Raw genomic sequence first — 25,920 nt, forward strand, 5'->3', positions numbered from 1 at the left:
TTTTAAGTTATTTTAATGTCCATATGGAAAAGAAATTTCATCAGCATGGTGACGCTATGCATAAAAAAAATAATGCAGATTATTATAAAAGATATTATAATTCACACATATAAAGCGAAAAACTACTTTCAATACTATGTTTTTTCATTGCATAATAAACTCAAAAGCTAGAATCCATCAAACGATAATTCTTTCCGTTTTCACAGTGAGAAAAGAAGTTATGGCTTAAAATAAAACGTCATACTTCAACCCTTCAAAACACTATTGTTTATGTCCTAACAATCAAATGTCGATTCATCAAATAAATAACCCGATAAAAGACTTTCATATCATAAAGTAAAACATTGAATCTACTATACTGACAAAGTTTTTCCTAAAGGTAGTTAGTCAGTCACCTGGAAACGAAGATTCATTATTATATGATTTTATCATTAAGTACAACCTTGAGTGGACAGATAGGATCAATAACTGTTTTCATTACATCAACAAGTTCCTCACAATTAATGTAACCTTTTATAAATGGATGCAACTTCAACAAATATTCAATCGAATCAAAACACGTCCTTCACTGTCTGTTGATTTACAATTGAATTTTGGAATCTTCATAGATTCTTTTACAAACAATTATGAGCATATAAGGTATGTTTTTAAAATACAAAAGCTCCTTTTTGATACGCGGTGAAAAAAATTCTGGTAAAAATACTGCACTGGTTTGGTGATAACATTTCTGGTGTAAAACAAAACTATAATTCTGGTTAGTGAAACAAAAATATGCGGAAATACAAAAATATAGTTCATATGGTAACAGTTTATTGGAAATTCCGGTTTTCAAAATTTTATTTTAAAACCGTCTTTGAACAGCCGATTCAATTCAGGGTATACGACTATTTCAACTCCATAGCCTTGTACTTTTGAACCCAATGCAGAAGACAAGGGAATTCCTGTATCAAGCGTAGGAAGAAATTTGCCTTCGTGGTGGACTTTTCGATAGAACTGACCCGCATGTGTGCTACCAGAGACGAAAACCACGAAGACCTCCCATGGTTAATCTAACGACATAGGGGCTTTAATCCATGATCCGTCTACTACTGAGGATATTTTACCGACAGCACTGTGTGGTCGGTGCTTACCTGGTGCAGAATTCGTATCGACCAGCCATTGCTGGGATTTGAACCTGGTTAACCCCATTGGAAGACGAATGCACTATCCCCTGAGCCACCATGGTTCACGTTTTCAAAACTGCAATTTTTATTACCACACATATAATTAAAAAATGCAAAACTGAAAAGTAAATTTAACTGAATAAATGGTTTTTACGCCATGAGTTAAGGTATCATTATAAAATTAAAAAATTTTACCACATTTGCCAAATTTTATCACATATTACAAAACTATATTTTATTGTAACTTCTACTAAAATCATTACCACCCACAGCGTTTTGGTAAAATATAATGATACACTGTTAATTTTACCAATTTCTGATTCTTGTTTCTCAGAATGATTCTAAAATTAACCTACCCTATTTTTTCCATAGGATTGTATAGAAGTGAAATTTAAAATTTTTAGTGGAAGCAGATTATCCCGTATACCTCATTTGAAAAGCATTTTTTTTTTTTGAAGCCTATGATTTATCCTAGTGATATAGTTCCAGAAGTTATAATACAGCGAGTTTCGTTATTTTTTGATAGATACTTAAAGAAATTTAATTTTGTAATTATTTAAATTTTATAAATGTAATTAAAATTGAGATGTTATTGAAAATAAATCAGAATAATACATTTGAAACTAGATTACTATTCTAAAAATCTTTTTTATTGAGATACATATTATACATTCGAATGCAAAATTCAGAATTATTGAATAATAAAACGAAAAGAAAAAAATATGCGTCATTAAAAACTGAAAAAGAGGCCAATATAAGCAAGTAAAAAAAATTTTTATTAAAAGAAACATTTGAAATTAAAAAAAAAATTGCCTCAATATTTGTTACCTTATACCTAATTGCAGGTTTAAAAATATTTCAATATAGAATTAGCTAAGAAAGGGTTAAGTAAATCTATAAGAAAAGTTTGAGTTTATATTTAAACAACTTTTTTTTATATCATATTGGGATAACTTCCTTTTAAAATTGTATATTAAAAATGTACTTAAATTATCAAAATTAAATGGAATTTCGAAGATTTCGCTTAGGAGATAGAAGTAGGGAGGGTTACAGTCATGTTTGCTGCGACAAAAAAACTATATTCTGTAACTACCATAAAAAAGAACTTTTTTAAATTTTAATTTTCTTTAGAATTCAAAAAAAATAGAAACGAGTTATAAGATATTTAAAATATCATTTAAAAAGTCACTTTACAGAAAAATATACTAACAATCAATTTTAAAACGATGAAAATTTATAAAACAAATAATCAATAATCACATATTGAAATGCGTTTTAAATTTTTAAATCGACGGCTTCTCCATAAAAACTCTTTTGATTTAAATCATGATGTAAATCAATAAACCTTGTCAATAGGACTTAAATTCTCACGTGAAGACTTACAACATCGACATTCAATTTAGAATGTCGATAGTCACGAATGGTGGGTCTTACATAGTAATTTGGCACTTAAAATTCAAAGCAATACAAGTTTTTCTACCGGAAAATACTTTACTATAGTATCAAATATGGATCCATATATTTTTTACAAATATTACATTTTTAATAAAAATGTTAATAATTAGCATTTTTATAATAAACAGTTGAACCATTTTTTTAAAATTATCTTTAATATAATAAGTAAATGACTTCGTATAATTTTTAATACGTATGAAAGGTTTTTTGCTAGAGAAAGTTTCATACCTACTAAGAATTAATAATATTCTGTACTTTAAGCTGACACAGTAACACTTTCTTAAACGCAACAATATTGAGTGTCTTAATTTATTTAATTAACATGCTTGACCACTAAACTTTTAAAAATATGGAAATTTATTTTCCTATTTGTCACAAAGCACCTACTATTGTCAATGTATATTATTTCAGTGGCATGTTTATGAAAAATAGAGATATTATCTCTATTTAAGAGACTTTAGGTTTCATATATTTGGATTAATAATATAAATCACAATACAAACTTTGTAGTCTTATATGTTAAAAGCGTTAACAATTTAAAACTGATCTCTAAAGATATTTTGTGTGACTTTAAAAATGCTCAAGATCTCCGGTTTAAAGTATAAAGCCAGTTTATTTTGTTTAGAACAATATGTCACAAGTGTAATAATTAGATGCATTTAAGTATCTGAACTTGCACTGAAAAAACTATTTTTTTGAGCCGCAAGCTTATTTTCTTAATTTATGTGTCTACTCTTCTTAGAAATACGCGGAAGTTTTAACGAAGCGCAAAAACGTGATCAATTTTTGTAATTGTTATGCTCAGGTTGGATAGATTCTTTACTTTATTATGTGAATATTTTAGACTAACGCAAACATTTTAAGTAACTTTGTAAAAACAGAAAACGTGTTTTCAGATTAAAATAGCATTGCTTATAAAAAAAAGAAAAATAATCTAGATTTAATGACCATGACGTAATTGCTAGTTTGTGTCTAATGTAAAAAAATAAAAACATTAATACAATATTGCTTGTCAATTTTTTTTAAAGCTTTCGAATAAAAATATAAGTTTTTTTGCAAAATAATTGTAATGAACCACGATTTCTTGAGGAAAACAAATGTTTTTCTGTGAGTTCTAGAATTTGGACACGAAAATTAAAATTGAAAATTAAATTAATCGCGTTCATCAAATCATTATTTTTCTTAGGAAATAAGGAAAACAATTATTTCTCCATGAATTTTGGAATCTTAGTGAAACGCGAAATATAATTTTGCCTTTAGAAAAAGCAATTATTTTTCCCTGAATTTAGAAATTTCAATAAAACGCGATATATATATATAAGTTTTCTATATAAAACAGTTATTATTTTTCTAGGAATACGTTGGCAACTATTCCCTTGATATCGCGAAATTTGTAGAGCAGATAACAGCTTCAACGGAAAGGAAGAGCCACTTTAAGCTCATTTTTCAGTATTCAAAAAAAGTACTTTTTTATCGATTCTCTTAGTATTGCACACGAAGAAAAGTAAGCATAAATGTATTTTGATATTATTATTTATAAATTCGTCTTAATAGTCATAACTATTTTAGATAGATAGTAATATTACCCATTTTGGCTAAGGGGGATATTTTTCAAAATCAAACCGTGCCTTTGTGTAGTTTTCAGGTAGGTGCTCCACTCTCTACTTTTAGTTATTTCCACTAAATTGAACTTCTGAAAATAGCACAACACTCAAAAAAAATTTTTTTGCCTATTGTGACATTGGGTCACTATTTTTAGATCTCAAAATAGTGAGTGACCCAATGTCACACCTATATGGAAATAATAATGAACAATTAACATTTTCATGAACAATTTCAAAAATGCAGCTTATCATTATATAGATAATTGTCTTTGAATTGTATACGTTAAAGGTTTTACTATTACTTTTGTTAAGAGTCCACCTTTCAATCTCATTTTTTCGTGTTTATATTATAATGAGCTGCTTGAATAGTGTCATTTATGATCTAAAAATATCGATGTATCTTCATATTTAAACTTTTATGAGAATCAATTTCCGGGGGCAACCTATAATCGCTCAGAAATGGGAGTATTTTAAAGATTTGTCACTTTCAATGACGGAGGTGATAACCTTGTTCTACATCTATGAAAAGTGATAGTGAGCTTTTATTTCGCTTTTAAATTTTAATTCAAATAAATAAAAAATTTCAGAAAATGATTATCGTACATTTTACGTTTCTGTTTAAGAAATTACTCAAGTGTGGTAAATCTAATTACATTAGTATTAGAATTTCAAAATATCCATTTTTTTCCAAAATTTTTTGCGTGTAATTGTACTGTATGCTTATAAAAATTTCTCAAAGTCTTTAATCGATGGACGGAAAATTTTAAGGAGCCTTTGGGGGAGCTCTACCATTAAGTTCAATGACCACCGGACACATAAGTGGAAATCTTTCTGATTACTAGGTCGCAGTAATATTGAAACATATTTATGCGAAAAGGATGAGGCAATTTTTAATGGTATTTAAATAGATTACGGATGACCTAGAAAACAACTGCAATGGGGGAAAAAATTAACAAATATACATACTTTTTATTTCTTTCCTTGTTTTAATGACAATGTACAATACGGCAAAATTTAAACTAAATTGCTTACATCCATGTTCAACATCCAAATTCCATTATTAAATCTTATCAAAGTAAAATAAAGTTAGTTTAGAACTTAAAAATTCTTTTGTCTTTGTTTTCATAAAAATTTGACTGTAACAGGATGGCAGCTCTTTCGCTAAATTAAGCAACGCAAAAAACATTCGAATTGATTTTCTTGGAAATTCTGGATATTTTCTCTGAGACTGCCTTTGAATCTAAGTTCAGGTTAGGACTTTCTTCTTGTATGTAGAGTTTCATGGATATCATTCTGCGAATAACCCAGTTGACATCAATATATATGTTGATCATGTCTGCTGACTCAAACACTGTTAGTCAGCAAAATCTGAGCCTCACAAAAGAGAGATAGTCAAGGATAAAGTATTTTAATCTTCATTCCCTTGTTACAAATCCAAAAATTTTAAAAAAATTGCGCTTATATAATACAATGTTTTATAACTTAATTTTTTAAATTATACATAACTTGTCACGCACATAAGTTGAAAAATAAAGTCTCCTAAATTTAATTCCGTTTTGATTTTTTTAGACTACATGAATGCAGTGTTCTTTGTACGAAGAATTTTTAAAAAATATTTTTTTTTCACTAAATGGCGGTGTGTTGAAAAAAAAGTTACATTTTCGAGAATTAGTCAAAAGTAGTCAACCTAATCCTACGTGAATGAAGAACTAAATAAATTGTGAAAACCGTGTTGAAATATCGCATTTCAAGTCCGTTAAAAATTGTATTAGAGATACAACAAATAAGAGAAACATAGGTTTAAGCAAATTGCTTTTATAGTTTTGTGATCAATAATCCACATCATTATAATTTTTTTGAAACTAATTAAAATGCATCTACACAGGTCCATAACATCATTTTCAACAGTCTGAATTGCTAGTTACACCTTTTATTCTTGTCGATCTACCCTCATATGCATTTAGAATACTTTTTGAGGATATTATTTGCCTACATTTGCTTCTAATGTTCCATAACTGACAATAATCTTTTGCAATCTTTATTACAAATTATTACAGCTAAATAATTCAACTATTTGTTGTTGTTGTCGTAGGCCATTAAGGCAAGGAGTGCGGTTGTTCTTGCTTTCCAGTGGCGCTATCTATGGTCAAGAATTCGAGTTCTGCCACACCCATACGTCACATCTGGTTATAGGATGGATCCATTCATGCATCCATTCTTTCATTCACAGATCGTTATTTTGACCTGAACCAGAGAACGATCCATCTCCAATTCAGTAACCCAAGAGGTATAATTTATCATGAGAATGTGAAGGACTTTTTGACCCGAAAGATTTAACGTGCTCCAGTCACCATTTACTTCACGGGGAGTTTTCGGCTAACTAGATTCGAGCTCCCGTTCCCATGAACATGAGTCCAGCGCCCTGCCAACCAGGCTATTTCGGCCATTTCAACTATTTACATCGAAAGTATCATTGATTTTTTTCTTTCATAATTTAAACAACTTATTTCAATGAAGTAGTTAAATTAATATGATTTTTCTGAAACGTTTTGATAGGGGTATGAAAATCAGTTTGATTAACTGAGCGTACAAGTTCACATGATCATACATGTCACAACGAGTCTTGCATAGAGCGTATTATGCAGTAACTTTTACATTTTCACGGAAATCAATTCAATATTTCGATACAATAATTTTTAAAGGATAAACTGTAGAAAAATGCAATAAAATTGTTTTTCATTTCTTAAAAATAATTTTTACTGTTTTGTTCCGCTCTTAAAGCAATTTTAGAATTGAAAGAGAAGTTGAAGTGAAAGAAAAAAAACTATAAAAACAAGTTTATCTGGTAAACAAAAACATTCTGCTGAGATTTTTGCGCACTTTTTTCTAAAAAGAATTAATTATTGATTGAGCAAAAAGATCTTTATCACATTTCCGGATTGTTTTGATCAGAATAAAAAGAAGTATCATCAATTTATACTGAAGTCAGACATTTTTACTCAAAACTTTGTCAACAATTTAGATTTCATTTTATCAAAGCAATATAGGGTCCAGAGTTTAACAAATTTCGCATATTTTTGTGCAGATCTCAGCAAGAAATTTAGAATTCAGTTTGTTTTACAAATCAATATGTGGTTGAGATTTTACAGTAAGGACTCATTTTTTTTTGCATACAACTCAATCAAGAATTCGATTTTTGATTATTTTCTTTCTTTTATTTCCTTTTTAATCTTTTGTTTCGATGAAAGATGTTTTTTAGTGATTGAATGAAATATTTCTTCCTTAATCTTAACTTATTTTAAAAAACATCCACTATTATCGCAAGCCACATTTGTTTGCACGCAACTCGGTCAAAATCTTACATTTCAATTTTTAAAAAATCTATTCATTTTCAAGTACAAGCTATGCTTTTAAACTAACAAGTAATCTTTCATTTGCTAATTTCATACAAAACCACCACTAGTTATTTTTATTATTTACTGGGAAGTTACGTTTCTTCAAAAGGATCTCTGGCGCAACGAATTCTCATTTTTCTGTCTGATATTCTGATTTTTCTCTCAGTGGCAGGATTTAAAAAAAAACATTTTTTTTTAATCTAATAAAAAATTACAGAAAACATGCTTTTTTTTCTTTAAGGACCTATATAATTCCTTAAATACCTTTTCTCAATATTACATTAAAAATCGAATTGAAATTAATCGAATGAAACAAAATGTGAACTTATTTAACAAATCTCTGGAACAAACAAAAACTTCCTTTCTATTCGATTCATAACCAAATTATGTTCCTCGAAAAGCCATTGTGTTTGTAGGCAAGAATCCATCATTTCCATTTGATATTCTGTTCTAATTTGAAAGACGTGTTTCCATTAGGCCTAACTATCAACCGCCCTTTTCCCTTCTAGTATTGTTCCATTCCAGCCAAAACGACGTTCACCTCGACATTGCTCTGGAAGGCCTGGGCCAACGATTGTTGAAAAAAGGGTTGTGAAGACAATATTCAATACATTCTTTTCTTCGAGTGACAGGGCAAGAATTTTTCTAACCTATGCAAGGTCAGCGCTTTCTTGGCGTAATATTTGGCATCATCAGAAGTTGTTCTTATCTTGAAAACATCTAACTAACCACTAGAGAGCTATGAATGAAATTTGAGTGAAATAAAAATCAAAAGAAGTTATTTTCTTCATTTTTTGATGTCAGTGGTGAAATTGAATGGTTTGATAATATCAAACTTTGTAGAAAGAGAGCTGAGAATTCTATTATTCGAAACACTTCTCTTTTTTTCTTTATTTTTCAGTTTCAATATCGTGGGAGTGAGTTAAAGTAATAAATTAATAAGCCAACAACAAAGGTTTTTAAAACAGTTTTCTATTATAGCATTTTTTCCCGCAAAAACTAAGAAAGAAAGAATAAAAAAGATAAAGAATATGAAAAGTAAAAAAAAAGAACGAAACAAAGGATTCAAGGATAACTGAAAGATATAATTAAAGTTTCTATTATTTAGATTAAGTCAAGATGTTCGTAAATATATTTAAACTGTGCTGATTTAAAGTAAATTCTTTCCCCCAATAATACGAACAAATATAGAAAATATAATTGCTTTTTTTTCAAATTTCACATTTTTTTAACATTGTTGAAAATGATTAAAATTTTCATAGATAGACTGCAAAATAAATGACTGTTTACTAACTAATAAAGGAAATTCTCATATGTAGCATATGGGCTCTCATTTATTTGATATTCTCTAACAAAAGGATTTCCCTTTGACCTGCACATCAGAGAAAAAAATTTTTAAAATAATATTAAGAAGAAACGCTGTGTTTCGATGAGGATGTTTATGACATTAAAAATGATGGAACTTTTTGTAATGTATTTTAGTATAAACAAATATACGAAATGCCTTTTCCAAGTATACATTAGAGAGAAGTTGAGCGAAGTTTTAAGTAAGTTAAGTTTCAAAGTTTAAGAGAAAGTTAGGTAAGTTTTTCTTTCCTAAGCAGCTACGTGAATAAAATTATTTAACATTTTATTTGAGTCAGTTCCAAAAATAAATATTTAATGTAAAAAAATTATGTTTTGTTGGGCAAATTAATTATTTTCGGAAGTAGGGTAGTATCCGATTTTATTCAACCTGGTCGTATAAAACCGGGTACTTATTGAAACATTGAAAAAAAGCTCGAAGTTGACGTTTTTTTACCAAGATATTATCTTATTACATAACATACCAAGATATAACCTTATTACACAACATTTTATGTCTAATTTCCTTAAATAGGCTTCTAAACTTACAGTTTGTGTTTTTATTCAATGTTCTTATATACTGTTTTACAATTGTTAAACAGTAAAAAAGTCGCATTTGCTATTTTTGAATGCATTGTGTAGAACCTTTCTCAGTCAATATATTTAATCAAAATAGTTAATTCTAACTTCTGAAACAGTGAAAGGAGATTAAATAATTAGTTATATTGATTGTATTATAATTATTGCGTTAATGATTTAATTAATAATTATGTTAATTAATAATAGTAATTATCTGTTATTAAGTTATCTGTGGCGAAACACTTTTAACGAGTTGTTTCATGTAACCAAAAACTAAATCTTAAATTTAAAAAAAAACATAAAGACATATGAAGCTGCAATGGCAATCGAATAAATTTCCCACAGCAATAAGGCTTTAGTTAATTTGATTAAAGCAAAATTGTTTCTGTTTCCAATCGAACTAAAATGTCTTGATAAAGGAGAATGGGGAACGAGAGCATCAGCAAGTTTTCAAGGAATGATTTCAAATTTTGAAGAAAAACAACTGTTTTGTGCCTAGAAACATTATGATACAATCATGGGAGAAGGTGAGAGACTGCAAACAAGTAAATTAAAGTAGTATTTAGAAAGTTCTGCATCTGAAATACTGTCATAATTTTTAAAAACATAAAGACTATCCAATGGCGACAAAAAAAAGACTATCATATTTTAGTTCTCTTACTTAAATCTCACATTATTTTCAGAGCAATATAATGAGTATAAAAGTATTTCTACATTTTCTTCACTCAAGACACTCCCAATTTCTTGTGTCACACACGCAAAAGGAACATAAGCAAAGAAAAATATTCCCTGTTTGAGGTTTGTGACTTAAATTAAAAAGAAACATTGTATAAAATTAGTTTAAATAACTTAAGATTTCTTATGCTACAGAAATTATTTTGCATTTGCAAACAGTTTAATTATTTCCATTCTAAAAATACTATTCATGTCCATTGTTATTCATTGCTTTTTCCATTGTTATTATTTAACAAAAATTTTAATTCTACGAAACTTTTAAACTTTTGTGCCAGTTTAAAAAAAAAGAACTTTGTTTTTGTATCTCGTACGTAATACAAATGATTTTTTTCTTCATTTCTTGGGTAAATTAATTGGATTTCTTGAATAAAGGTACGTCTAGTGTATTATACTAATCCTTTTGACATTTTTTTGGCTTTTTGAGCGACTTAAGACAAGTTTGAGACTTGGCCAGTTGTCCGAGGTTCTATTCTTTATAGATGAAAGAGGCTATATCTAATTTGATGCTTTATTTAATTTTTGAACGTCCTCTAAATGTTTATGGGGACATTTTCTGTCTCCCATTCACGTGTTTCAAGATGGAGGCTCAGTCATCCTGTTCACTGTATACTAGAAATGTTCCTATAAATATGAGCTGTCTTCATTTAAAACATAGCATCCCAACGTCTGAGATATTCCCTCATCCCCTGTTGGCGTTGAAAACTTCTAGGGGAGCTGTGAGATTTTCTAGAGGCAGTAGAAAATAATTTAATGCATCGAGTACACTTTAAAATTTAGAGATAAATACATATTTAAGTCTGTCTATATTAGTATGTTATTGAAGCAGTTATTAATTCAGCATTTTATTGAGGAAAAATTGCTTATTTATTTTATAGTAAAAATGATACTAAAATAAAAATAATACTGATCTACATAAAAAGTTTTACTCTAAGTGGCTTCGAGGTGGGGTTTTTTTTCTTTTCAAAATTAAAACTATTATTTCCCAATGTTTTACTAATTATTTTGATAATTTTTTTATCCAATAATGAAATGATAACAATATTATCTAACGATTATTAAAACAATTATTGTACACGAATTTGAGATTTTTAAAATAATTTGTTTAAAAGTTAGTTTAATCAGTAGTCAGTTAATTTTTTTAGTTAAAAGTTAGTTTAGCGAAAAAAAAATTTACGAGAAAACTAGTTAGTTTCATAAAAATTTGCTAAATAAAGTTCAAATTTAAAATCACTGATCAGTAGAAATTCTCAATAAACTAAGAATATGATTAAAAGAACCATATCGAAAGCTACGAAGGCTTCAATTTTTTTTTAAAGAAATTGTTTAATAATAAATGTTTATTAAAATTTTCTTTAAGTGGTTGATATCGATATAATATGAGCTAAATTTTTATTAAAGCACATTTCAGTGGACTGTAGATTAAAATAAGCTACCAAACTTTCAAATGACTCAATAATGCGCAACTTAAATTCATATTCATATTATAATATACAATCCTTTAAATCTATTCTGTATCGATATCTGTAGTTTTAAAGATTTATTACTTTCAAATATGATTGTTTTTTAATCTAGTTCATACGTGTCCCTTATAGAGGGGCACTTGTGAACGACTGAAATCGTTTTCTGAAAAATGTCTCAAGGTAAAGACGTCTTTTGTTAAAAATTCTGAAAAATATTCCATAAGATGACGAAATGTTTATTTGAACACTTTTGCTACAGGAAGTCAATGATTAATGACTGAAAAATTACGAAATGAAAAAAATGCTCCCCCTCCCATACATATATATATATATATATATATCTNGCAGATGATTTGTTTATATATATATATATACAAAGCAAGTAAGTGACAACACAGCATGCATGCATGCCATAAGGCAGATTCATTAACCAGGAAGAAGACAATAAAAACAGCAGGATTTGGATTTGTTTATTTTTATCAACAAGTTAAAAAAAAGAAGAAAAAAAAGCACTTGACAATAAAACTTGACTATCTTAAAATACTCTTTTTAATTTTAATCTAATAAAAGTAAAAGGAATGTGAATTATAAGTCCTTCAACACGCAAGCATCAACCATTTCCGCATGGAATAAAAAATCATAAAAGTGTGTATAAAATCGAAGAAAAAGGACTCAGAATAGTAATTGCGTGTCTGTTGAGATTTGTTTTTTATATATCTATTTTTATCGCAAGGAATTAAAAGTATTACATTAGACTTGGATTGATAAATCAAATGAATCGAATTAGCTTTTAGGCTATTTTTAGTTATTCAAAGTTTAATTTATTTCATAGACTACATTAAACTGGATTAAATAAACTGTAATTAATTAAAGATAAACTATTGGGTGGAAAAATACTTAGTGAATGGTTTTGAAAAACATAAATGGCCAGATAAAAAGTTTTGTTTATTTTTCATGAAAAATATTTTGTTTTTTGAAGGTTTATAGTTATTCAAAATCTTCTTTAACTCACAGAACTAATTATATGCTTCAGTTAAACTGAATATTTTATTTTGATTGTTTCATATCGAAGCTAATTAATTTTATTCGAACTGAATATCTTACTTTGATTTGTGTTATTAATAGCGCTGGGATTTTAATGTTATTAATAGCACTGAGATTTTAATTAGTTGTGTGTGAAACTAATTAATAGCACTGTGTATGGTTTATGAAAGCATAATCCTATATTATATTGGAATAGAGAATTCAACATTGTTAACGTATGATCCTCTGAAAATCTCACAGTTTGTTTGTTTATTGATACACATACATATGCACAGACTTGTGTGTTCAGTGCAAGGAACTGCTCATAAGGCCTTATCGACAAGAAGGGACAGCACAATTTAGAAAAGGGAAGAACAAAGATACTTCCAGGGTTATGGTGGGATACGAACCAGCTACCTCCACACTCACACTACGGAGTGTTTGGCGGAACGGATTTACGGCTCGGTCAGGATGACAATCCTCTTTTCTCGCATTTATTGATAGTTTTCTTTAATTTATTTATTTACAGTAGTGGTATTAATTTATTTATATCTCCCTAAAGTTTCCTAATAGGCTATTGGTGATGGTCTGGGAAACATCCCTGAAGATAATCCAAAGATACGCATGACAGTTTTGATCTTCTGCAGACGTTATGGTTAACTTTAGCAGATCGACTACCTGCTCGCGAAATCGAGAACTTTAAGGTAGAACAGTTTAACGAGGACTGATACCACGAACCCTCATTCCCTACGTACAAAGTGCTCACCCACCCAATTACTAACTGCTGATACTTGATTTTGGTGATCCATTGGGAACCATGTTTTACTAACCACTTTGGACCTTTAATTTATTTATTGTTACACATACATATGCAGGTTTGTGTACTCATTACAAATACGGCTTATAGCCTCTTGTAAATTCTTTAATTTCAAAGAATATCTTAACTTATGAAACTATCGTCAGAGCTTTTTAACAATACAATCATAAAAGCAAGATAATAGAGCTATAAGCGTTTGCAAAGATCTCGTCGCACTATTCTTCAATGCAAAATAATCATCGCCACCAAAATAATAAATTCACCATGATCGATTGGATTCGCTTTAAGTTTTTTTTTTTCTTCCAATGCCCACCTGAGTTAACATTTTTCGTCAATTCAGGCATTTACAGGTCAGATTTGTTGGCCTCTCTTTCAGGGACACCCTATTAGGTGGGCCAACGTTGCTCACACAGTAAGAACAGATAGTACAGAGAAGGAAAGAACATCCATGCCTTGCCCGGGATTCGAACCTAGAACCTTTCTGGTGCAAGGGTAGTTCCCTAACCCCTACACGGGCCACTTGGCGATTCGCTTTAAGTAAAGCATGCTATTTCTATTTCGTAAGTTTGTGAAATTTTATTTCTTATTAAAGAATATTATAAAATTTTAATGTTTTCAAATCAATTTAAATCTGATTTTAACGGAAGTCACATTGGAAGTATTTTACACTCCGTAACTTATCACACATGCCTAAATCATATTTTTTTCAACAAAAAAGTTAAATAAGTAAGTTATACAAAAGCTTTGTTTTTTTTAAAAAAAAAAAGCTTAATGAACTTTTTTTTGGAAAAAAAATTACTCTTTTTCTTTCAATTTTTATGCCTTACAAGTAGATTAAAACGAAGTCGCAAGAAACTATTTCGTAATTAGGAAAACAATTGTCAACCTTCTGATGGTTTGATTCAAGAAGACGTCTGTATGATAAAGATTATATTTAAAAACATAACAAAGTTGATCTTTTTTACCAGAGCTAATTAGTCCAATATTTTTGTAGTTTTGCCCTTTTTAGTAATTTGAGCTATTTTAAGGGATTTGTTTGAACACTTGTGCTGCATTCATTTTCAACTTAAAGTATCATCACGAATATAAAGTATCAAATGTAGTTTAGGGAAATTGCACTCACGTTATAAAAATATTGCTTCTTATAATTAGTAATATGAATGAAAGGTACGATTTTCTAGTTTGTTTTGTTTCGCCTGAGGATCTTGTTGGGTCTAATTATAATTAGTTTCTGGAACTAGTATTAATTATCTATAATAATAATTGAACCTCTCAAATTTTTCGATGGAATCTTCAAAATCTTTAAATCCTGATCCACTGCTGCTACTTTTTTTTATTGAAGGAAGGCGAGATTAGTTGGGCAAACTTTTTACCAAACTATTTTTTTAGAATATTTTCAATATATGTGACTAATGCTGTGCCTAGTTAAACTAGTTGGCTAAAAAATGTTGATATAAATCACTTAAAATGAAACGCTTGAACTTGCAAACATATTTCTGCAGTTTGCAATGCTAATTTATTACATGAAATGGTGTTGATCCACACGAGCTAGTCACTAAATTAAAGACAAGTCCTAATGACTAACAGATTAAATAAGTACTTAATTACTAATAAAATTAGTATTTAAAAGTTTCAGTACTTCAAAAATTTATTACGATTCCTGCAAAAATCTAAAATAGTCCATCTATAAAAAATCCACCCTCAAAAAATTTGGAAAAGTCTAACTTTTGCCAACATTGACTACTGTTCTGTGTAAATTAGAATACCAACTGACATCAACAAGACTATCCATTCTACCTAACTGTTAAAATAAATATAGTTAAAATGTATTCATACCATAACCCATTGTGGGCCAGGAAAATCATAGAGATTAAAGCTTTACAATTTCGCAACCAACAGCGTGGCAATATAATCAACAATGCGCACAGACCGCCTTTACTTCTCAGATAAGATGGCACCCATCGATCTGAAGTTGTTTGAGCTTCAAGCAGCCCCTAAGAATCGATTCTTAATTCTTCACAGTAACAAGTTCAGTGCCTTGACCACTGAGCCAATGAGGCTCAAAATATGAAAAATATGCATAATATAAATTATGAAGGCATAATAGTAGTGAGTAGAGCCATAAAATATTTTTGATCTTCACTGAACTCAAGCCCTGGGCCGGATGCTAACTATAAAATATCTAATAGTAACACCCGTTTTTAGAGAAAATTTGGATTTTTTAGAAGAAAAAAAACCTGCCTATTTGATGTGAAGAACTTAGGCGTAATATAACGTCTAAGTAATGACAAGGGCGATACTGATGTATTGTGCCCAAAATAAGAAACGGACCACCCTGAATAACTTTTGATCTAATGATCGGGTATTCACATTCTGGGACTTAATCTTAATGGTTCGAGGGGTTCGATCGTCTGCCTAATTAATAACCACACATATGCTTATTAATTAGGCAGATGATTTGTTAAGCTACGTCATCAGACGCAAAACATACTTTCTCTGAATAAACTTAAAACTTTTTTTCGACGAATTCAGATTACTGACCCCCAAAATATAGGAAGTAGCTTAACTAACAACAATACTAAGTAGCTTAGTATAGGAAGAAATAATAAGTCTTTTTTTTCATGGAATTAAACGAATTTCGCGAATCGCTCGAAATATGGCAAAATACGCAAAAAGTAAAATCTGCGAAATATAGTCTCAATAGTTTGGTCAGGACAGCGATTTTATGTTTGAACCTCTCTAATGTTAATTTTACTTTTTGCGTAACTCTCTATTTCTTGAGAACTTTTCTAATAAATTGGAAATTATTTGAACACAATTATAAAATTCGTTTATCCAAAGATAATTCCATGTAAAAACTGACGTTTAGTAAATGTTTGTTGTTATTTTATAAAATAATAGTCGAAATGGTAAGGTACACAATTTTTTGAATAATTTTAAAGAATGTTACTTTAAGTGGCAAAATATAATTTGAAAGGAATGGGTCGACCGATTTTGCTCAAATTTTGTAATTCGACATTCTTTAAAATGATGTGATGCAAAAAATTGTATACTTCACAATTCAAGTTTTTTTTTACTATTATTAAATAAAATAATAAATAATAAATCTTAATAAAAAATAATAAGTCTTTTTTCCATAAGTCTCAATAATAAAAATAATAAGTCTTTTTTTCCATGGAATTAAGCGAATTTCACGAATAGCTCGAAATATGGCAAAATACGCAAAAAGTAAAATTAGCATTAAGGGCCCAAATTTTGGATCGCTCTCCTGAACTAACAAAACCATATTTCCCAGATTGCGGCTAACCCTTATATTTTGAGGATCAAAAATTCAAATCCATAGGAAAAAAGGTATGTTTATTTATAAAAAGTCCGTTTCTGTGTCCGATTTTGTAGTTTAAAATATCGTCTCCACTCATTAATCAGCAGATTTGAGATCGCCCCTTTAAACCATTGAGATTGAGTTCTGGATCGTGATGATCCGATAATTTGATTAAAAGTTATTTAGAGGGATTCGTTTATATTATTATTATTGCTCACTCTACCTACATAAACGTAAGCTTCGAGTGATGACTTGTGACTATATTTTCGGTAAAAAAGAGTAAGAAGAAGCCGCTATTTTAGATGTTTATTTAAGATTCAAAGCGCCTACCATTACCCACAATAATGGTAATCATTTGGTATATATTCTAGTTTATAACTTTGCTTTGACAGTTTCACAAGCTCGATAAAGTTTCCCGTCGCTTGTCATACTTCCCACTTTTCCTGTCAACTAATACTAGTACAGAAAACTTCATTCACAGTTTCCAGTGACTGACACCGTCTCGTGGTAACGTTAACGGATCATTTTCGGATAACTGATCTTCAATTTGTCTGTTTTTCCAAACGGAAAAATTAATCAATACCTTTAACTACTGTAACAATACTCGGACTTTTTAACGGTTTCAAGTGGTAAAATTTTTGAATAAAATTTAACTATTCCACCCACTCTTCGGTGTTCTTTGGCAGAAAGAAAAAAAAGAAGAAAGAAAAAAACGCTCGGTGTCGACGGTCACGCTGCCGTGAGGGCAAATAGAGCGCCAAGTGAACCGGTACACTTTGCAATCCTTCATGTGGCGTGGCGTCGGAAGAAGAAGCTGCCGATCATCATTTCACGCTTCGTTCCATCCCCATATAAAAACGTCCAAGGTCTCTTCCAAACGCTTTATTAACTTCCTTACCGGCAAACGGTCAAGTTCAGCATCTTCATCTTCTCTATCTTCTTCTCATTTTGGGACTTAACTCTTCATCAGTTGTTTGAATTTGTTTCTGTGGATGATTGAAAGAAACTGACTTTGAGTTTTAATTCTGTTCATAGTTTTGACTTTGGGAGATATTTGGAACTGAATTTCATAGCAAGATATTTGTGATTATCTTATTAAAGAAATTCTCGCCGGAGGTCATTACTCCGAAAAAAATAAGGTGAGTTTGCTTTTTTTTATAAATTTTAATCAACTTTTATTTGATTCATTTTCCAGTGCTCACTAAGAACTGATAAAAAAAATAATAATTTCCTTTACGAGAGCATTTTTAGCTTGCTAAAAAACTATTCAATTGGTTGAAAAACTACCTACCAATTAATTTTATGATTGTAACAGGGAAGTTATTATGGGTATTCAGATTGATCATATTTTTTGCTGAATTAATTTTCAGTAGTTTCTACAAATGAATAAGAAAAAATAATTTCTCTTTATGTTTACTCTTATATAATTTCTCTTTCTAATTTTGTAAAATAACTAATGATTCATTAGAAATTATTTGTTATTTTAAATGATGCGATATTTTCTGAAAATTTCTTTTTTTATGGTAATAAAATGCTGATTCAGATTTTTCCTACTTTTTCTTCTTGATTAATTTTTAGTCTTTTTCTTTAAAAGTAAATAAAAGATATAAAATTACTTTTGGACATAAAATAGCTTTTGTATAAATTAAATAATTACTTATTATTAGTTTGCGATATTAACAAAAAGGCTTTTTTTATGGTAATAATATTTTAATTCATTAAATATTAACTCAGATTTCTCATGTTTCCAGCATAATTACTTTTCGGTAGTTTTATAACGGAAAGAAAACCAATTCCTTACAAATGCAATTTTAATTTTGTAAAATAACTGTTAAATTAATTAAAAATTATCTATTTTTAATTTTACGATACTAACTGGAAAGGTAATTTTTTACGTAATTTAAATTTATTTTTTTCATAAAACGTTGTCGCAGATTTTTCATACTTCTTGTTTAAGTAATTTTTAGCCCTTTTTAAAAATTAACCGGAAAGAAAAAAATTTATTTTAATAACGAAAACAATTACATTTTTAAATCCAATATCTTAAATTAATTTAAAAGTGTAAAAAAAAATTTAAACAATTTATCTTTTATTTTTGAGATATTGGCAGAAATATTCATTTTATTATTACATTAAAATATATTATATTGTTTCTAATTTTAACAAATTTTTGCTATATGAAATTCTATTAATACAATTTTAATTTCAAATTAAGGGAAATAATTGTAACATATTATTGTCAATTAAAAAATATTTGTTTATACTTTTGTGATTACAAAAATTAATTTTTGAATGGTAAAATATGTATATTGCTCTTATATTTGATTTTTAATTAAATTTTTATACCTAGAGAAAATTGCTTTTTTTACTTTTTAAAGCAGGATGAAATGAAAAATTGATTTTCACTTTTTTAGCAATTTTAATTTCCAATATCATAAAATAATAATTTAAATGTGTGTATTAATTAAAAGAATATAGGTTATAGTTTTTATTTTCACGTTTTCATTGCATGAACTTAAAATACTTTTAAAAAAATGAAAAAACAATTTTTTTCTGGTTTCATTTTTGTTCATTAATTTTTATTGACTAATTTTTAATTTAGTTTTTGTTATAATGTAAATAAATTCGGTTTTTTATGCGAAAAGTAAACATAGAAATTATGAAAACAAATTTAAAAAAGTTTTGATGTTTAAGGAAAAATGTGTTTTAAAAAATAACTCTCCGCAATAATAATAATTAGATATTGTCTCTAGTGAGCCTTTTTTAAAACTAATGAAACAAAATAATAAAAATTATATAGCAAGAAATAATGCACATTATAATATTTTTCAAGTTTTTTATTCGTTTAAAACATTGTAATTTTCTTTTCATAATAATTCGAATTTAGTTTGGATTGCTTTCAATGTGCATTGCATATACAAAATGTAAAGAGTTTAGTGGAAATACACGCTAAGCCGCAAAAGGAAAAGAATCGAATTTATAAAACACGTTTGGTTTGACTGCAAATATATATCATTCTGCCTTCAATTGTAAGAAAAATAAATAAATAAATAACAAATGAAAAACAGCTTTTTGATAATTAAAAAATTAGTTAATAGATTTGTTATTAACTTAAAAAATTAATAACAAATTATCATTATTAACAATATTATTATACGTTATTACAAATTATTTATATTATTGTTATTAACTTAAAAGTTATATTTATTTTACCTATATGTTTAAAAAATAAGTTACAACTATTTCAATATATTTGTTACGTTTGTTTTGAGTTTCATCATCATTGAAACTTCCTGATGTTTCTACTCATTCTGAAATTGACTTTTCAAGGTTCGTAAGAAAGTTATTTCTGAATTCAGTTTAAAAAGAGCAAACAAAGATTCGATCAATTCGTTAATTCCATTCTATCTTTTATATAAAACTTTTGTAATAAGAAAAGTGGAATTAAAGAACTTCATTTAAAAAAAGTGATATAGTAGAAAGTGCGAACCTAGAATGAATATGGAACTCAGTATAAATATAGAACTCAGTTATAACATTTAACAAAATTTTTAAAATATGTTTCGTAAGAGCTTTCAAAATTGTAAACTTTAATGTTTAATGAATGTTTAAAAAATGAGCTCTTGTAAAAAGGTATAGAGCACAAAATTCGTATGTAAAGAAATGAAAATAATTAGAAATGTGTGATTAAAATAATGAACCTAGTACAAAATGCGCTATTTCAAATTTTAACAGTGAACCCAAATTTATTTTTACACCTACATACTCTTGAATTAATTTTAAAAAAACTTTTATTTGTCACTAACTTTTTATTATTACTTTTATTCATTTTATTTCTTTTACATGCGTATAATTAAGTTAGTTCAATTTCAGTTGATTAATTTCCAGTTTAAATTTATAGTTGAAATTTGTTTCATTTTTTAATTCTTATAAATATTTAATTTTTAAGAATTCCGTTAAATAATTGAACTTAAATATACTTAAATTATAAAATAAAATAATCTCTCTCTAGAATATAAAATATTTCCAAACGCAATGCCTTATCAGAAGATTAAGTTGAAAGAAATGATACATAACATATAAGTCAGCTTTGAAGGACATAATAGTACACCTCAGTCGAAAAAGATTCAAATTAAAATGATAAAAAAATAGTGGTTTTGGCTCTTTGGAATATATAGATACGCTTATTTTAACTTACCACAGTTTGTGAGTAAAAAAAATGATGTAAAATAAATATTACACAAAATTATTTATGATCTATCAGTAATTTACTATTTTGTTAGATTTTTCTTAAATTTATATCAAGTTATTAAAATTATCAAAGTTTTCTATAGTTAAAACATGAAGTTGCCACTTTATTTTGTCATTGTTACTTTCTTAACCAAAGTTTTTAAATCATTATTTTTAATCAATAAATTAAAAAAGAAGTAACTTCAGACCCTTTCTGGTTTTAAAATGAAACAGCTTTTCAATGAAATGAAAAAAGCTTTTAAACAAATTATGTAGAACTTATTTTGATTTTTTAAAACCATTGCTTATTTGCCTAAAGTTTTCGCCTTTTTTTTTACATTTCAAGTGTTAAGTACGAAATATTATAACATTACATTTTATATAACTACAAAAGCAATTCTTAGTCGAATAACAAATTGAAATTATAATTGCAATTACTTCATGTTATTATTTATTATTAACCATTTCGAGATGTTCTGTAGTCTCGAAAATCATTAATTACATTACATTGAATGATAAAATCTCTTACAATATTTGTTGATTTAATTTCTTTCTTAAAGTTCTCGAACAATCAAATAACAGTTACGAATTGTTATCGTTTGGTTTTTAAAGATACATAACTAATCTTTATTTGTTACGAATTAAACGACAATAACTTAAAATCGACATTTGTATAAGGAACCCTATCTTGTTAACATCTTATTACATGTCACTGCTTCTGTTAATAACGTGTAATTATCTTTTAAAATGCCTCATCATTCTTGAACTAGCGATTCACACTAGATCAATTCATTTTTTTATATTCATTTTGCCGATGGCATCACCTTGAAATCGCGTGCAACAAAACATTTAAAAAACAAACAATAAGTTATTTGTTTCCTGAGCAGACGAAACAGTAAAGAAGTCTTCGGGACATTTGATACAACTCAACTCATTGTAAGCCTATTGACCTATAAATGCTGCTCAGCGGATATGTTTGAGAGATTTTGAGAATGGTTTGTGCTGTAATTATGACGATGAGCCGAAAAAACGGTATTTTTTGGAATAAAAACAAAATATCTCTCTGTATTAAAAAAAAAATCGTAAGGGCGTAAGCAGACGCTGCTGTTTTGAGTGTTTTGCTTTGCTGAGCAAAAACTATAAGACTTAAAGAATTGAAATAACTAAAGTGTGTAGAAAAGTGTATAGAAATTACGATAGAATTTTAAAAAAAACATTCGATAATTTGTTCGAGCATTATTAACTGCTAAACTTGTTGAGAAAAATACCATACGTGCCGCTCTACAGGCTATTTCCACCCTTACAGTGAGAAAACAGTTTACGAAATTTGAAAAGAGATATAAAAAAGATAATTGTAGATGAAGTTGAATTGTGACCGAGCAAAATGATTACTTAAATTTTATCTCAATAAAATCGAAACTGAATCCGTTAAACTTTTAATTTTGAAGTAACAATCTGTTTATCATCAAGAAAAAATGCTTATTGCGGAACAATCATGGGGATTGGTGTGCAAAGATAGAAGAGAACCGAGTTTCTTTCTATAAAAATATTTATTTGGGAATCGAGTTATTTCACATCATAATTTTTGTAAAACGCAAAATCTACATACAGTGTGACCACAAAAGCAACGCCCCATTAAGGAACGGCAATACTTCGAAAACCATTGTAAAATGCGCAAAAACTCTGAATAGCTTTTAATCGAATCTTTACGTTCCAGGTCACAATCTTAATAGTTTGAGGAGGTGACCCCCAATATGCTAATTAATAAGCGCAGACTATAATTATAAGATACGAAATCAGATATATAAAAACGTAATTTCTCTAAACAAACGCCTTTTTTTTTGACGAATTTAGATTATTAACACTGAAAATATAGGAGTAACCACAATTCAGAAAATAGGGTCCCAATAGTTTGGTCAGGAGAGCGGCTCAAAATTTGGACCAATTCTGAGCAAAAAAATAACTTTTAATAAGTATTTAATATTTTCTATTATTTCTTACATAAGATTTCTTACATCGTTTTAAGGAAAGTTATTTTACATGGCAAAATACGAAATTTAAACGAAATAAGTCGAAAAGTTCCTAAGAAATTGAGTTTCAAAAAAGTCAAATACTTAAAATTGCTTTCTCAGGTACTATTCGACCGATTTTGCTCAAATTTCGCCAATTGCCATGTGAAATTACCTTCTTTAAAATGTTGGAAAGAAAGGGTATACCTTACAGTTAAAAACTTTTTTGACAATTAAAAAATAAAATAATAATAATGTATATTAAAAGTTATTTTTATCATGGAATTATCTTAACGAGTTTTATATAAACTTACAAAACTCGTTAAGATAATTCCATGATCAATTATAACGATAAACGAGTTTTATATTTGTGTGCAAAAATTTTAGTTCGCTTAAAAAGTTCTGAACATTTAGTGAAATACGCAGAAAGTATTAACGGTGAGGGGTTCAAACTTTAGAGCGCTCTCCTGACCAACGATCCTATTTCCTAAATTGCGGCTGTCCTCTATATTTTAGGGATCAGAAATCTGAATCTGCCGGAAAAAAAAGTACGTTTCTTGAAAGGATTGTATCTGATTTTGTAACTTAAAATATTGTCTGCACTTATTAATCAGAATATTTGAAATCACCCCCTTGAGTCATTAAGATTGAGTCTTAGAACGTAAAGATCAAATCATTAGATCAAAAGTTATTCAGAGTGGTCCTCCGTTTTCTTTGTGGGGGGGGGGGGCAACTGTGCATAAATCGTTCAAACTTAGGGGAATAAATAATACCAATATCCAAATTTACTTTGATCTTACTGAAGTTTTTAAAATTTGCACATTGACCCGTTTTATGCATTTTACTTTTAGGGTTCTTTTTTTCTGGATTCTAAGATTATTTTAAAAAATAATACAAAAAAATATTAAAACAAAAAATGATGCAAAGCCAAAAAAATAATACATTAAATCAAGACAGTCGAGTTTTCCTGATTTCAAAAAAATTGAGAAGATTTTTTAATTTATTTAGAATATTATTTTGAATAATTTCTATTTGTTGAATAAAATTTTGCATATTGATTAAACTTTGAGAGGGGGAGTACATATTTCTAATGAATTAAGCAAAAACTGCATAGCCGTATTTAATAAATGACTCAAAATTTATAAACTAAAAATGCATATTATCTATTTTTCTATTATCTGTACTTTTGTATGAAACTTTTGACCAACAATTGGAAGTAAATTGATTTGAATAAAAACATTTTGTACTGTCTCCCCTAAGCTTGTCTCCCCTAATCTTTTGTACTTGTCTCCCCTTGATTAACACGATTCTCTGGTTAGTTAAGTATTAATACCGCTATTTGAGCTTTATTTATTGTTTTAGTGCTGCTTTTGCAATTTTTAAAATAATTGTTTTAAATGTTATTACTTTTGTACACATACTCCTTTTCTCTTCTCAATTCTTCTAATTTAATTCATATTCTCATTAATTTTTTCTTCTCAATTTAATATCGCCCGCTTTTAAAACGGTTTTTAACTTTTTCTTACTTTCTTACATCAAATATTAAATTAAAATAAATGAGATAGTAGTAGTAATAGTAATAATAATAATGATAACAATAACAAATGCGAAATTGACTGTTAAAATTAGTGATTGAGCATATCATTATTTATTTTTCGAAAAGTTTGCTTTATCAGTTTTTTTTTTAGTAATTTTAACAATGTTGAAAGATAAGACTGAAATAAGAAATCTAAACATTACCAAACAATCATGTTAAAATAATAAACTTGCAGCCCTCATCCTAATTAAGGAACATCTCAATTCCGCCAGTCATAACAAGCAAAAGATGACCTTTAATGATTCGATCATTTTCATTGTTTGATAAACGAAAAAATACCTTTTCGTGAGTTCGCGTTTGAAAATTATTTTTACAGTTTTTACTTCACGAACTCATTATACAGATTTTTCCGTTCAATTTCGGAAAAAAATGGTAAACAAATTCGTGCCTGCTACTTAAAGTTCAACAATCCCAAAACATCTAATAGAATTTATAGAGTTTCATCCGGTTTATGATAACATAAAGAATTGTAATGAGATGAATTGAAACTAATCATTTAAAATGCATAAAAATGCTGTTTTAAAAACATTATTCAAATTCAAAACTTTCAGCCTCCAGACTTTAAACAACTATGAATTAGTTTGTAAATTTGTTCCATGCCTATTTTTTTACATTTTTTATGGAAAATAAATTGCGTAAGTAGCTATAAATAGATAAATTTTGAAATTCAAAATACCTATTTTCTATTAAAGTAAGTAACTATTATTATAGGGACATCTATTGATTTAAATAAATATAATATAGTATTAATATCTTGAAATAGGAAAATGTCTTGAATTAACATACGATAATAATTTAGAAAATTATGAATGGAAATTGATGAGAAAACTTTTTGTAAGAGTAACCTTATAACCAGCAATATAATCAATATTTAAAAATAGGCTGTACAAAGAAAAGCCTGAAAAAATAGGTCATCGCTTAAATTGATTTCTAGATTTCTACACACACTGACCAATGAATCAGAAACGGTTGACTAACATTTTATTGGGCCTCTTTTACACACATAACTGTCCGTGTTCATGGAAATAATGATATTTCAGGTGTTCGGGAGTGGCCAGAAAATACCATGCACTGACTAGACAGACTCTCAAATCCTGCATATTGGATAGAAGAGAAAATTGTTGTCGAACATAACTTTCCAACATGTCCAAAGTTTTTTTTTTATTCAGTTAAGATTCGGGTATTGT

General features: G+C 28.2%; 1 protein-coding gene across 1 annotated transcript in view; it reads left to right on the forward strand.

The window, feature by feature from the left end:
- The first annotated feature begins 17,590 nt into the window (after window positions 1-17,590).
- LOC107441197 (trynity) overlaps window positions 17,591-25,920 on the forward strand; it is a 52,746-nt gene continuing 44,416 nt past the window's right edge. The window contains exon 1 of the mRNA XM_043041940.2: window positions 17,591-18,036. The gene's annotated coding sequence lies outside the window, so the exon portion shown is untranslated. The remainder of the gene's footprint in view (window positions 18,037-25,920) is intronic.

This window comes from Parasteatoda tepidariorum, chromosome 4 (assembly GCF_043381705.1).
Source record: "Parasteatoda tepidariorum isolate YZ-2023 chromosome 4, CAS_Ptep_4.0, whole genome shotgun sequence".
Classification (NCBI taxonomy): Eukaryota; Metazoa; Arthropoda; class Arachnida; order Araneae; family Theridiidae; genus Parasteatoda; species Parasteatoda tepidariorum.